Source organism: Nannospalax galili, unplaced genomic scaffold (assembly GCF_000622305.1).
Source record: "Nannospalax galili isolate Female #2095 unplaced genomic scaffold, S.galili_v1.0 scaffold698, whole genome shotgun sequence".
Lineage (NCBI taxonomy): Eukaryota > Metazoa > Chordata > Mammalia > Rodentia > Spalacidae > Nannospalax > Nannospalax galili.
The window spans coordinates 557,952-571,592 of NW_008341886.1; positions in this window are offsets into that span (position 1 = coordinate 557,952).

Genomic DNA, 13,641 nt, shown 5'->3' on the forward strand with positions numbered 1-13,641 from the left:
CAATAAAATACTAAGAATTTAAAAACCATGTGTAGCATTCCTAGTCATAAGGGAATAGTACCACTTTAAACCATTGAGAATGTCTATTATCAAGAAATCAGGCAAACATCAGACAGCATATGGAGAGAGAGCAACCTTTATTCACCACTTTATTTACTATAGAAATCAGTTTGATGGTTCCTCAAAAAGTTAAAAATAGAACTATCATATGACCTGACTACCTCACTCCTGGCTATAGTATCTGAGAGCTCCATACTCCAGATCTCCTACTATAGAGATATTTCTACCCCTGTATTTATTGCTGCTCTACTAACTATAGCAAAAAATGAATCCAACCTAACTGCTCATTAAGAGATGAATGGATTATGAAAATCTCACTCATACATAAAATGGAGTATTTTTCAACTCTGAAGGAAAATGAAATCATAAAATTCACAGCAAGATAGATGAATTCAGAAGATAGAATATTAAGTTATGTCATCCAGTCTCAGAAAGTACAAAACTTCATGAATTCTCTCATATGGGAATTCTAGCCTATAATGTATACAAGTATAAATGTAAATACATGCATGCGTGGCTGCTCTATAATATTTAGAATCAAAAACAAAAAAGAATAATTTCAAAAGAGATGAACCACATTTTGTCCGTTTTTCATGGTGGATGTGTGTATGCAAATTAATAAAATCATTTCTGTATTCTGTAAGAATTCAGTGAGTGTTCCAGGAAGTGATTATAAGAGCTATGCTTATTTTTGGTTTCAGTGACCAATAGTGCAGTGTGAGTTGGACATGACTAGACACAGATTTCTTAGACATGCTGACAGAGATGACAGCATTATTATTCTTGGTAAGCACTTCTAATTTTGATATGAATTTTCTAATGCAACAGTATTAGAAAAGATGGCATTAGTAAAAAAGAAACAATATAACAAGCTGAGCAGAAACTATTCTAAAAGATGGGTCTGTGTGGAATATTTTTTTAAATCCTACCATTCTGACTGTGCTCCCCAGGTATTAATGGCCATCTCATAATGCAAAACCCATGCAGTCGATCTTTAAGTCTGTTGAGTTAGCTCAGTAGTTCAGGGTGCTTGCTGCCAAGACTCAGGATCTGAGGTAAATATCCTTTAGCAAATTATAAAAGGAGAGAACTGAATTATGTAAGTAGTCACAAACACACATACACACACATATACACACACATAGACATTTACATACACACACTAAGTGAATGAAAATGTAACAAAAATTACAATGAAAATTAAAGTTACAGTAGTTTGGTCAAGACAGACATTCAGTAAGAAAAGTGCTTGTTTACAAGCATGAAGATTTGCATTTGATCCCCAGAAACCATATAAATAAGCTGGGTTTGGGGGCATGGTGATATAGTTCAGTGGTTAAGAGTACTGGTTGCTCATGCAGAGGACCCTGCTTGATCCCAGCTGCAAATGGTGGCTAATAATCATCAACAACTTGTTTCAGGGAGGCTGACACCCACTTCTGGTCTCCGTTGTCATTGTCCACAGGCATTGTCCATTATAAGCATGCAGCCAAAATATACCTACTTTTTCTTTTATCTTTCATTCAATTCTTTATATTTATATATGTGTACATAATTATATATATAATTGAATTTTTTCAATTATAAAAATTGAAAAAATATATGTATATATAATTGAATATTTTGTGTATTTCATACAGAACTTCTCAAACAATCTTAATCATCTTTATATCTCATCCCCACTGGCACCCTCCCATATCCCCCCACACTGGAACCCACATACTCTGTCATTCCTCTTAAGGGCCACTGTGTTGTCACTGTCCCCAGCCATTCCCTAGTGCAGGTCTGTCCACTGAGTCTAGTTAGCATATCTAAAGTCTCTTATTTTAGATAGATCAGCTCTTCTTCATCTAGCAGCAATCAGCTGCCAACATTCCATCAGATAAGATTGAAGGATGCTGTTCATTTTCCCAATTCTATGCTGGGTTATTGTCTGCCTGAGTTTGCATGGGAATTGTGTATGCTGGCACCACTGCCATAGAATCATATGAGCAGTTTCCCAGGAGCTTGTAGGACTCTGTTTCCATATGGTCATGTAACTCCTCCCTGGCTCTTTCAATCTTTCCTCCCCTTGTTTATCCCTGTTCTATGTGTCATGAGTCTTAGGTGTAGAGGTTGCATTGTAGATATGTCATGTAGGCCTGGGCAATTCATAAACAATGTCTGCTTGTGACTAGTTGTGGTGCTTGGTAACAGTCTCTGACTGGTGCAAAATGAGCTTCTTTGATGAGTGCTGACTGGGATATTTGTATGTAAATATAGCAATACATATTTTGTACATAGTAAGAAATCACATAGTCTAGAGTTGTGACAGTCTTGGAGTTTCCTATAAGATCTATGGCCACTCCAGCCATGTGTATTAGGTTATGTTTACATTACCACACTTGAGTTTCCTCCATGTGCATGGGCATTTAGACAAGTTAGATAGCTGTTAATTGTCCCCAAGATAAGAGTGCCACTACTGCATCAATGACATTTGTTGTGCTGGCCATTGATGTGGTTATTTGTTCTTGAAGCTCCTGTTGGATCATCTATTGATGTTTTCCCTTGGCACCCTGCTAGTGCTCTCCACAGCTGTGAGAGCTGCCTTCGGGGAAGTGGTTGTAAGTCAGATGCAACTGTATTGCTCCAAACCCTGTGTCTGAAGTATGTTTTGTCTTTGGCAGTAGCATCTTATCTTCAAGTTTTGGGAGTCCATCAAGGGCAGTGGCAAAAGCCTGAGCTGTTTTGGGAGTCTCTTGGACCATCTTGGCTGACAACTGAAAGGAAGATATCTACTGTCGGGAACTGTTTCTTGTTATGTAGCCATTAGCTGTACACATGGACTCATGTAGAGATATCGTATGTATAATTTGTCATTAAGTGTTGGACTAATATGGTCCCTTCTGGTTTTGTAAAACTAGCTAGGCATTATTTATTCTCTCCATGCACCCCACCCTGGCCTAACATTTCTGCCCTGGTTTTACCATTTCAAGCGCCTCCAATTTCCCCATTTCTCCCTTAATAATAACCCGTCTCCAGTGGTCCCACCTCTCTTGAGCTCCTTCTTTCCCTTTATCCCCAAGTTTCCTTGTATGAAACTTCCTCTCCCCTCCCATTTAAATAACCCCATTTTTATCCATTCCTCCATTAGTAACACCTGTTTTCTACTGTTCTTCTCTTTCAGGTTCTTTCTTTTCCTTTATTTCCCTGGTTCCTTTTCATTATCTTGGTTCCTATTGTTATGTCTGGATACATACTCACTTATAAGGATTTGGTGTTAGGATCCTTGACATATGAGCAGAAACATATGTCTTTTTTTTTTTATCTGAGTCTGTGTTACTTCACTTAGTATAACTGTTTCTTGTCCCATCCGTTTACCTGCAAATTTCAGGATTCATCTTTCTTTGCCAATGAGTAGAAATCCATTGCATAAATGTACCAAATTCTCGTTATCCACTCTTTAGTTAAAGGACACTTAGGTAGCTTCAATCTCTTAGCTATTGTGAAAAGAGCAGCAACAAATTTGAATGTACAAGTGTCTCTCTGAAAAGATGAGTCTTTGCAGTATATGCCAAGGAGTGGTATAACTTGGTAAAAAGATAGGTTCAGTTTTAGTTTGTTAAGGATCTTCCATGCTGTTTTCCATAGGGGTTGCACAGTTTGCAGTCCAAACAGCAGTGGATCAGAGGTCACCTTTTCCCACATCCTCTCCAACATTTGGTATCATTTGTTCTCTTGATCTTAGCCAGTTTGATTGGAATTAGATGAAACCTTAAAGTGGTTTTAACTTGCATTTCCCTAATTATTAGCAATGTTGAACACATTTTAAGATGCTTCTCAGCCATCTTTATTTTTTTCTTTTGAGAACTCTGTTCAGATCCTCAGCCCATCTTTTAATTGGATTACTCGCTTTATTGATTCTTTTATATATATATTCTGGATGTTAACCCTCTCAGATGTCAACCCTCTCTCGGATGTCTTAATGGTGACCATTTTCTCCCATTCTTCACTTCTTTGGTTTCTTCTTTTGATGTACAGAAGCTTTTTAGTTTCATGAAGCACCGTTTGTTGATTCGTGACCTTATATTCTGAGCAATTGATGTCCAGTTTAAAAAATTCTTTCCTACACCTATATATTGTAGGTTATTGCTAGTGTTTTCTTCTAAGAGTTTCAGAGTTTCAGGCTTCACATTGAGGTCTTTGATCCATTTTTAGTTGACTTTTGTGCAAAGTGAAAGAAGAGAGTTCTAACTACATTCATCTACAGGTAGAGATCCAGTTTTGCCAGCATCATTTGCTGAACATGCTGTCTTTCCTCCAGTGAATGTTCTTGGCCCCTTTTGTCAAATATTAGGGGGCTGAAATTGTGTGTACACATATTTGGGTCTTCAAATTTGTTCCATTGGTCTACACATCTATTTTTGTGCCAGTACCATGTTATTTTTATGACTATACCTCTGTATTATAGTTTAAAATCTGGTATAGTAATCTCCCCAGCATTGCTCTTAGTGCTCAGGGTGGTTTGGCTATCTGGATTCCTTTGTGCTTCCATATGAATCTTAGGATTTTTTTTTTCTGATTCTGTGGAGAATGTCATGGGGAATTTGATTGGCATTGCACTGAATTGGTAATATGTTTTTGGTAGGCTGGTCATTTTCACAGTATTAATTCTTCCAATTTATGAGCATGGGTGGTCTTTCCATCTTCTGATGTCTCCCTCAATTTCTTTCTTTAAAGATTTAAATTTTTCATTGTAGAGGCCTTTAATTTCTTTGGTCAGGTTGTTCCAAGATTTATTTTGAGGCTATTGTGAAAGAAAGTGTTACCATGTTCTCTTATTCAGATTGCTCATTATTGACACATAGAAAGGTTACTGATTTTGTAGATTAATTTTGTAACCTGCCACTTTACTGAAAGTGTTATTCATTCCTAGGAGTTTTCCAGTGTAATTTTTGGCCTCTACTGGCTACCATATCATCTGCAAAAGGGAAAATTTGACCTCTTCTTTTTAAAATTATTGCTCCTTTAATTTGCTTATTGCTCCTTAATTTTGTTCTCTTTCTTGTTGCTCTTGCAGGAGTTTCAAGCAATATATTATAAAGGAGTGGAGAGAGTGGACATCCTCTTCTGGATCCTGGTTTTAAAGGGAATGCTTCTAGTTTTTCTCCATTTTGAATGATGTTGGCTGAGGGTTTACTGTATATAGCTTTAATTATGTTGTGGTATGTTACCACCAGTCCAATTCCCTGTAGGACTTTGAACATAAATGTATGTTGAATTTTGTCAAAGGCCTTTTCTCCATCTATTGAGATGACCAGGTGGTTCTTGTCTTTGAGTCCATTTATATTATGTATGACATTTACTGACTTACATATGTTGAACAATTCCTGCATCTATGGAATAAAGCTGACTTGATCAATTGATCTTTTTGGGGTACATCTGTTTGCAGCTTGCACGTATCTTGTTGAGAAATTTTGCATCTATGTACATTAAGGATATGGATCTATAGTTTTCTTTTTTAGTTGTATCTTTACCTGGTTTGAGTATTAGAGTAATTCTGGCTTCATAGAAGGAATTTGGATGTTCTTCCTCTGCTCCTTTTTTAATAAATTAAGTAGTATTGGATGTAGCTCTTCTTTAAATGTCTAGTAGAATTCTCCTGTAAATCTACCTGGTCCTGGACTTTACTTAGTTGGGAGATTTTGCATTACTGTTTCAAATTATTTATGTGTTATGCATCCATTTGAGCTGTTGCTCTCTTCTTGGTTTAGTTTTGGTGATTCTCATGATTTTAGATGCCCATTCATTTCCTTAAAGTTTTCAAAGTTAATAGTGTATAGGTTTTAAAAGTATTCCCTTGGAATATTCTGGATCTTTTTGGTATCTGTTGTGATGTTTCCCTTTTAATCTCTGATTTTATTGATTTTGAGGTGTTCTTTCTTTCCGTTAACAGGGCTAAGGGTCTATCAATCTTGTTCATCTCTTCAATGAACCAGCTCTTATATTCATTGTTTCTTTGTATTGTTTTCTTTGTTTCTATTTCATTAATTTCTGCTCTGATTTTTGTTATTTCTTCTTGTCTGCTGGGCTTTGGTTTCATTTGTTGTTGCTTTTCAAGTGCCTTGAATTGCAATGTTATGTCATTTATTTGCGGTTTTTCTGATTTTTCAATATAGGCACTTATAGCTATAAAGTACCCTCTAAGGACTGATTTCAAAGTGTCCCAGACATTTTGTTGTGTTTTATTGTTTTTTCATTTAGCTACAAGAATACTTTTCTTTCTTTCTTAATTTCTTTGACCCATTAGTTATTCATGAATGTGTTGTTTAATCTCCATGCAGTTCATATAGTTCCTAGGGTTTCTTCTGGTGTGGATTTTAAGCTTTATTCCATTGTGGTCTGATAGAATGCATGGAATTATTTCAATATTTTTGTATTTGTGGAGGCTTGTTTTGCATCCCAGTATGTGGTCGATTTTGGATAACGTTCCATGGGGTGCTGAATAGAAAACATATTCTTTGGTGCTTGGGTGGATGGAATATTCATTAGATGTCTGTTAGGTCCATTTGATGTTATGGTATCATTTAATTCAGATGTCTCTCTGTTTATTCTTTGTCTGTTTAACCTGTCTGATGGAGGCAGTGAGGTATTGAAACCCCCTACTAGTACTGAGTTGGGGTTAATCTGCATCATAAAGTCCCATCATACACTTTTTATGAAGTTGAGTGCATTGTTTGGTGCATATATGTTCATGATTGTAATATCTTTTTGGTCAATTGTTCCTTTGATCACAATGAAGTGTCCCTCTTTATCTCTCCTGATTAGTTTTAGTTTGAAGTGTATCTTGTCAAATATTAGAATTTCAATTCTAGATTGTTTTCTTAGTGTCATTTTCTTGCAATAATTTTTTTCCATCCTTTCACCTTAAGGTAGTGGCTGTCCTTAAAAGTGAGATGGCTTTCTTGAAAACAACAAAAATTTGGGTTTAGTTTCTTAATCTGTTCAACTAGCCTCTGTCTTTTGACTGGGGAGTTCTTTCCATTGATATTTAAAGTTATTAATGAAATATGTGTATTTATTCCTATCATTTTGATTTCTGTTTGCATTCTTGGTCAAACTGTGTGTTTCCACACTTATACCTTCATTTAGTTTCTTTATGTTACCCTTTGGGTGTAGCCATTACTTTCTTCAGCTTTTTGTATACACCTATTTTTTAATGACAGGCTTGTAAATACAGTGCTAGGAAGACAGAGATGGATGGCACCCTGGGGCTCACTAACCAGCTAGGCTAAGTTATTTCTTGAAATTTCAGGTCAATGAGAGACATAGTCTCAAACAAAATTTAAAGGACACCTGAGAAATTATCTTGGCAGTTGTCCTCTGCCCTCCACTTGCACAGATATACACAGGCATGTACATGGACCTTTATACTTGACTACACACACACACACACACACACACACCATCCTTATCATTTATTTCAGTGCTAAGTCATCTGAGACTCAAGGAAATCCCTTAACTGAGGGCTTCTGTATAATCAAATTCATTTCATTGTTAGTATAGAGTAAACATTGCTGTTCTAAAATGAAGTAACAGAGGCACACCAAGGAAAAAGCAGAACAAAGTAAGACCAAAATCCATCAAGGCAAACATGAAGTCCATTAACCGTCTGTAGCATCTGGAGCTTGTGGTGACAACTGAGTAGGCTCCAACATGTTTGAGCTCTTTTTAACAAATCCCTGTTGCCTAAAGTGCTGTGATTTCTCTCCTGGGCTGGCTCATCCCAGACACTGCAATTTTTTTCAACCAGCGTCCCCTGTACCTTGCATCTCCAGTACACTGGGTTCTTAGCAACTTAGATTTTGCCTTTGTGCTTCACACATAAGGCTCAAGAGATTTCTTCTTAGGAGAAATGATCTTAGAATACATTGCCAGAACTCAGATGACTTTATTAGAACCTTGGCACATCCTCTTTGCAAAATAGCAAAATATAGATGATGCCAAGTTCTGTTGCCATATTTGAGATGTAGCTTAGGTACCTAGGTACAGAATATTCTGTGGCCTAGGAGGCTGAAGCTGGGAAACATTTCCCTAAGTGGCCCTGTTGGAGAGGGGGCGACTGCTGTGTTAATATCTGTTCTGACATTATTTTTTCTATCTATTGTTTTCTCAAAAGAGCTTGTATTTTTACACCCTAGAGACATCAATAGAGTCTATCACTTTAAAGGCACCATTTCTATTTTCTCTCTGCAAATTTCACGTTTACAATTTTTTAGTTTTAACTTTTTTTTATTTTAAGAATTCTGTTCTCTTTGATGGTGTTATGGCTTCAGCTTCTGTATCTGCGCCTGCCCTGTGTGCCTGATCCATCAGTTCAAATATGCTCTTGCTTATTTTTGTCAAGTTTCATGTATTTACATCTTTATTCTACTTTATTCTCAGAAATATGTGCTCTAAACAGGACTGACAGCGGGCCTTGATAAGGATGCCTCTGCCTTTATACTCTGCTCTTGAGGTTTTTTTTCTCCACCAAACAAATTACTCCAAGGCTTTTGAATTCTGCCTCACTGAAATTTTCTGTCCACAGGCAGAAGTCAGCCAGGTTGTCTTCCAGAACGTACTAGGTAGGATCTCTGACCAATTCCCAGTGAATGGTCCCTTAGAGTCCATTTATAGCATCCCATGTCTTTTCAAGATGAAAGCTCAAAACACTTTGATATTTATCTTGCAAATCACTTTTAAAGGCTTGGAAATCATATGGTCATATTCATTTTAGGAATTTTTCCCCTCTCATTACACAGTGTGAACATCCTGTTAATTACCATTTTCATCATTATAACAAATATCTAATAGAAGCAAGAGGACCACAAATTTATCTTGGTTCATGGTTTGAAAGGCTTCAGTCAGTCATGGTGGGGAAGACACAGTGATAGATATCTCCGGATATCTAGGAAGGCACTTCCAGTATGGTTTGCTCTCATCTTGATAGCTGACCAAGAAGCAAAGAGAGTATTGAAATTTTTACTAAGTCTTTGGGAAGTAAATTGTCTCATTTTCACTTTCAATTATTAATGTAAAATGCCATTAGTTTAGAAATGTACAGACTTGAATTCATATTTATGGGCATTACTATTCTATAACAAAGTAATTTAAAACATAAATATAGACTATATGCATTTTATTTCTATGAAACTTTTAAAAGAAATTTATCAGAATACATTACTACTTTATTTTTAAAGCAGAATTTGACTGGAGGAAGGTCTTAAATAAATGCAAAGAAGTAAATATGTAATATACATTGATACATATATCAATGTTTTGTTATATATTTAGTGTATTATAATATTGTATTTGAATAAGAAGAAAAGTAATCCAAATACTCTGGAATAAATATTAATAAAATTTCAAATCATTTTAAGGAATCATGGTTCTGGCAATAAATTAACAAGCATAATAAGAGTTAGAACAGGGGCTGGAGAGATGGATCAGTAGTTAAGAACACTTCTTATTTCAGAGGACCCAGGTTTGATTCCCAGCACCCCCATAGCAACAAACAACTGTCAGTAACTCCGGTTACAGGGGATTCAACACCCTCTTCTGGCTTCTGCAGGCATTGCACAATATAGGTGCACTTACATACATGCAGGCAAAAACTCATACACATAAAAATAAGAATAATAAATAGAATACTAAAAAAAAACTGTCATGGCATTTTAAACTTGAAAATATATCAGTATTCCTTAAGGAGATTTTATTCTGATTGCACTGACATCACACACACACACACACACAAACACACACACACACACACACATGTGCACAAAGAAAGAGAAAAAAGGGCCCAAGCCAGGAAGAATTATTTACTTTGTGACAAATAGGAATAAATTACGGGTATTTATTATGATCCTCAGTAGTGAGAATGCTCAGAACTTGCAAATATTGCTCATAACATTCTTTTTCCTGTTCTTTTCAATCCTTCAGTTTTTATTAAAACATTCCTACAACTTATCATCTGCAGCATATCTTTTTGTTTATATGTGTGTTAAATTAATAATCTCATACATTAATGTAATGGGTTTTATGTACACCTCCCATTCTTTCCCCGTATCCCCCACCACCCTTTCTTCCCAAATTAATGAACTCTTTCTTTATTAGTTTTTAGCCCAAAGAGTCTACTAAATGCTGCCTCTGGCATATGGATGTGAGATCATCTACTGGACCATGGGTACCCTCTCGGGAACCATATTCTGAAAGCTCTAAAGACACTCCCACTCCCTCAGAAGCCATCAATTTCCAATACCTTCTCAACTAGGGGTGGAATTCATGAGCTGCCCCATCCATGTGCAGGTCTTGTACATGCATACACAGCTGCTGTGACATCATGTGTGATGAGTCCCTGCCGTGCCCTGCAAATAATATTTTGCTACAGACGTGCACTCCTGGCTCTTATGGTCTTTCTGTTCCTTCTCATATGGTGCCCCCACGCCTTGGTGGGAGGGGACATGATACAGAAAATGATATTCAATCTCCTTCTAGTAAACATGAATCAAGAATTAGAGCATGTCTTTGAACCAAGAACAAGACATTAGATGAGTTTTTATGTAATTCAACTAAGCTCAGTTAGACTAGTCATAGGGAGATCTTAATAGGCTCATAAATTTGATAAAACCAAAGACTACATTACAGACATCCTCAAAAATCTCTAAATATTGGTATAATAAACTGAAGATTTAGAGAAATTGTTCACTAAATAAAGAGATGATTATATCAGCCAGCCATTTTTATAGTGTAATAAATTTCTTAAGTGATAAAAGGATTTAGAGCAACTAAAAATGCTCAACTTTCTATTGGTAACCTGAACTTTTTTCCTCCCATCGATCTTTTTCAGACAGGGTCTCCCTGTAGCCCCAGTTGGCATGGAACTTGCTATGTAGGCCTGGGTATCACAGAGATTTGCCTGCCTCTGCCTCCCAAGTGATGGGATTAAGGATTAAAGGCATGTGCCACTACAACTGACTGTAATCTGAATGTTTAAAGGTTTTTTAAACTTTCAGTCTTATGTGTATAATCCACATGCTCCTTATCTATGCTTTGCATTTAATCTATGTAGTAATTTGAACTTGGGGAATGAGCTCTTAGATGTAGTCTGGCTGTTTTTTGTCTTTCTTATATTGGTAAATGGAGGTCACATAACAATTTTATCGGCATGCTTACTTGAGATGATAGATGTGACAATTTTGACACACATTATCTCTAAATTTATTCTACAATACTGATTACATAGATAACAATATATTTATCATAGCTGTAGAAAAACTCTAAAATTGGAGTTAAAAATAACAATTTCTCTAATGTATGGAACCAGTAATACTTGAATGCTTTGCAAATCTTCAGAATAATAAACATGCAGGATTACGTGAAGCTAAGAAGACTCACTTTCAGAATGGTCTTACAATAAACAGCTAAACTTCCTCATAGTGGAAGTGAAAATGTGATTAGCATCTTAAAAATATGAAAAGCCTGAAAATCTAAAATATAGAGATGCACAAAAGAAAAAGAGAGAAACATCAATCCTCATTGGTCATTGGTCACACAGCAACAGCCAGTGAAAGGCCACATGAAAACCACTCAAAACTTACTAGGATAGTAACTACACTTACCAATAGCAACCTTGCATGTGAACGGAATAAATTCCCCATTTAGATATATATATATATATGCATGTGTTGCCTGCATGTAGGTAAGTGCACCTGCATCATACAATTCCCACTGAAGACATAAGAGGCTGTTGGGCCACCTGGGACTGGAGATACAGACAGTTGTTAGCTGCCATGTAGGTGCTGTAATTTGAACCCAGGTCTTCTGCAAGAACAAGCAGTGTTCTTAACCACTGAGCCATCTCTTCAGCCCCTTGTTTTAGTTTTTGACAAGCTCAATTTTAATTGACACCATTTAATTGATGACTATTTCTCATTCTTGCCTTCCATTTGCCAGTCACATTTTATATATAACTTCATTTTTCTTCCCTATTCGGTTCTCCCAATGAACTGCTTTTCCTATAGGTGAAAGTATTTGGGAGCTTGTATCTAATCGTTAAAAGATTTTAGGGTTACCTCGTGGGGGGGGAATGTTAGAGTACCCAAAAGCCCCATAAAAATAAATAAATAAATCAGAGAAGAAGAAAGAGTAAGAAGAAGAAGAAGAAGAAGAAGAAGAAGAAGAAGAAGAAGAAGAAGAAGAAGAAGAAAAAGAAGAAGAAGAAGAAAAAGAAGAAGAAGAAGAAGAAGAAGAGGAAGAAAAAGAAGAAGAAGAAGAAGAAAAAGAAGAAGAAGAAGAGGAGGAGGAAGAGGAGGAGGAGGAGAAGGAAAAAAAAGCCCTTTGCATCCCTGGGCTGCACAGCTGCAGGCTTCCTGGTGCCAGCATCTTTCCTGGGCAAGTCCTGTGGCACCCACAATGCCTTGACTCCCCCAGCCCAATTCACCATCTCTGTTCCCCCACCCTATCTCTCCTCCTGGCCTGGTTACTGGCACATTTCTTGTCTATGCACTCAAGAACCCTGGTCTGAATGTTGGCCCAGATAGCCACTGCTTCCTGATCCTTTGTATCCAGACCAACCCAGTTCTTCCCAGTAGTCCCAAGAAGACCTTGGGGCCTCTTCCCATCCCCACCTTCTTTTGCATCCCTGGGTGGCACAGCCACCAGCATCCTGGGATCAGCATCTTTCCTCGGCCCTGCTCTCAGGCCAACACAGACCCCAAATTCCTGAGGCCAGCATCTTTCCTGGAGGGATCCAGACCTTGGGAGAAAGCCTGAGAGCATTTAATCCTAATCTGACTTGGGCCTCTGTGGGAACTCCTGAGGATGAAAGCAATATGGCCACTCCATTATAAAATCAAAAGAGAAAATCTGAAGCCTGTGATCAACCAGCTTTTCATGCCCAACAAGTAAACCAAAATGGCACACAAAGTTTAGAGAAAGGAGCTGAACTAAACTAAACAAAGAAAGGCCTGGGTCTCACACAAGAATCAGAAACTACAAAAGAAATCCACATGTCAAAGTGACAGAGAAAAAAATGATAACATGAAACCAAAATAATAAACTGCACCCAGTACCAACACTGTACTCTAGAGGAGTACAATGAGAACCCCTAGTGATAACACAGGGCATAGAAATCAAAAGAACAATTATAAACATGACAAAAGAATTCAGTGAATTTAAAGAATACACAAATCAAAGAACTGAAAGAAGACAGGGATAAACATTTGAACAAATTGAGGAAAGAGTTAGAAATATTGAAGAATATTTAAGCTGAAATGAAGAAGGAAGTAAAACAATCAGTACACCAGTTAGAAACGACAGGAGAAAGCCTCACTAATAGGATGAAAGAAATGGAAAACAGATAAAGTGGATGACTTAGACCACTTAAGCAAAGATTATGAAAAATTTAAGAAAACACAAGAATGGAATATGCAGGAACCGTGTGACACCATAAAAAGACCAAACTTATGAATTGTAGGCATACAGGAAGGAGAAGAATCCCAAGATAATGGCATGGACCAGATCTTCAACAGAATTGTGGAAGAAAATTTCCCAAAATTA